We start from the raw sequence: 2,386 nt of genomic DNA, 5'->3' as shown, positions 1-2,386 counted from the left end.
AGAGAGAAAAAAAGAACGCAGAGAGAAAGAAAGAAAGAGCGCAGAGAGAAAGAAAGAGCGCAGAGAGAGAGAGCGCAGAGAGAGAAAGAGAAAGAAAGAGCGCAGAGAGAGAGAGAGAGAAAGAGCGCCGAGAGAGAGAGAGAAAGAGCGCAGAGAAAGAGAAAGAAAGTGCGCAGAGAGAGAAAGTGCGCAGAGAGAGAAAGTGCGCAGAGAGAGAAAGAGCGCAGAGAGAAAGAAAGAGCGCAGAGAGAGAGAGAAAGAGCGCAGAGAGAGAAAGAAAGAGCGCAGAGAGAGAGAGAGCGCAGAGAGAGAGAGATAGAGCGCAGAGAGAGAGAGAGCGCAGAGAGAGAAAGAGAAAGAAAGAGCGCAGAGAGAGAGAGCGCAGAGAGAGAGAGAGCGCAGAGAGAGAAAGAGCGCAGAGAGAGAGAGAGCGCAGAGAGAGAAAGAGCGCAGAGAGAGAAAGAGCGCAGAGAGAGAAAGAGCGCAGAGAAAGAAAGAGCGCAGAGAGAGAAGAGCGCAGAGAGAAAGAGAGAGCGCAGAGAGAAAGAGAGAGCGCAGAGAGAGAGAGAAAGAGCGCAGAGAGAGAGAGAGAGCGCAGAGAGAGAAAGAGAAAGAAAGAGCGCAGAGAGAGAAAGAGCGCAGAGAGAGAAAGAGCGCAGAGAGAGAAAGAGCGCAGAGAGAGAAAGAGCGCAGAGAGAGAAAGAGCGCAGAGAGAGAAAGAGCGCAGAGAGAAAGAAAGAGCGCAGAGAGAGAAGAGCGCAGAGAGAAAGAAAGAGCGCAGAGAGAGAGAGAAAGAGCGCAGAGAGAGAGAAAGAGAGCAGAGAGAGAGAAAAAAAGAGTGCAGAGAGAGAAAGAAAAAGCGCAGAGAGAGACAAAGAGCGCAGAGAGAGAGAAAGAAAGAGCGCAGAGAGAGAAAGAAAGAGCACATAGAGTGAGAGAGAAAGAGCGCAGAAAGAAAGAAAGAGCGCAGAGAGAGAAAAAAAGAAAGAAAGAGCGCAGAGAGAGATAGAAAGAAAGAAAGAGCGCAGAGAGAGATAGAAAGAAAGAAAGAGCGCAGAGAGAGATAGAAAGAAAGAGCGCAGAGAGAGAGAGAGAAAGAAAGAGCGCAGAGAGAGAAAGAGAGCAGAGAGAAAGAAAGAGCGCAGAGAGAAAGAAAGAGCACATAGAGAGAGAAAGAGCGCAGAGAGAGAGAGAAAGAGCGCAGACAGAGAGAGAGCGCAGAGAGAGAGAGCGCAGAGAGAAAGAGAGAGAGAGCGCAGAGAGAGAGAAAGAAAGAGCGCAGAGAGAGAGAAAGAGCGTAGAGAATAAAAGAGCGCAGAGAGAGAGAGAGAGGAAGAAAGAGCGCAGAGAGAGAGAAAGAGCGCAGAGAGAAAGAAAGAGCGCAGAGAGAGAGAAAGAGAGCAGAGAGAAAGAAAGTGCGCAGAGAGAAAGAAAGAGCGCAGAGAGAAAGAAAGAGCGCAGAGAGAGAGAAAGAAAGAGCGCAGAGAGAGAGAAAGAAAGAGCGCAGAGAGAGAGAATGAAAGAGTGCAAAGAGAGAGAATGAAAGAGCGCAGAGAGAGAAAGAAAGAGCGCACAGAGAGAGAGAAAGAGCGCAGCGAGAGAGAGAAAGAAAGAGCGCAGAGAGAAAGAAAGAGCGCAGAGAGAGAGAGAAAGAAAGAGCGCAGAGAGAGAGCGCAGAGAGAAAGAGAGAGAGAGCGCAGAGAGAGAGAAAGAAAGAGCGCAGAGAGAGAGAAAGAGCGTAGAGAATAAAAGAGCGCAGAGAGAGAGAGAGAGGTAGAAAGAGCGCAGACAGAGAAAGAAAGAGCGCAGACAGAGAAAGAAAGAGCGCAGAGAGAGAGAGAGCGCAGAGAGAGAGAAAGAGCGCAGAGAGAGAGAAAGAGCGCAGAGAGAGAAAGAGCGCAGAGAGAGAAAGAGCGCAGAGAGAGAAAGAGCGCAGAGAGAGAAAGAGCGCAGAGAGAGAGAAAGAGCGCAGAGAGAGAGAGAGAGAGCGCAGAGAGAGAAAGAAAGAGCGCAGAGAGAGAAAGAAAGAGCGCAGAGAGAGAAAGAAAGAGCGCAGAGAGAGAGAAAGAAAGAGCGCAGAGAGAGAGAAAGAAAGAGCGCAGAGAGAGAGCGCAGAGAGAGAGAGAGAGCGCAGAGAGAGAGAGAGAGCGCAGAGAGAGAGAGAGAGAGCGCAGAGAGAGAGAGAGCGCAGAGAGAGAAAGAAAGAGCGCAGAGAGAGAAAGAAAGAGCGCAGAGAAAGAAAGAGCGCAGAGAGAGAGAAAGAAAGAGCGCAGAGAGAGAAAGAAAGAGTGCAAAGAGAGAAAAAAAGAGTGCAAAGAGAGAAAAAAAGAGCGCAGAGAGAAAGAAAGAGTGCAGCGAGAAAGAAAGAGCGCAGAGAGAGAGAGCA

The sequence above is a fragment of the Ascaphus truei genome, unplaced genomic scaffold (assembly GCF_040206685.1).
Source record: "Ascaphus truei isolate aAscTru1 unplaced genomic scaffold, aAscTru1.hap1 HAP1_SCAFFOLD_140, whole genome shotgun sequence".
NCBI classification, from domain to species: Eukaryota; Metazoa; Chordata; class Amphibia; order Anura; family Ascaphidae; genus Ascaphus; species Ascaphus truei.
Note: the sequence above shows the minus strand (reverse complement) of the source record.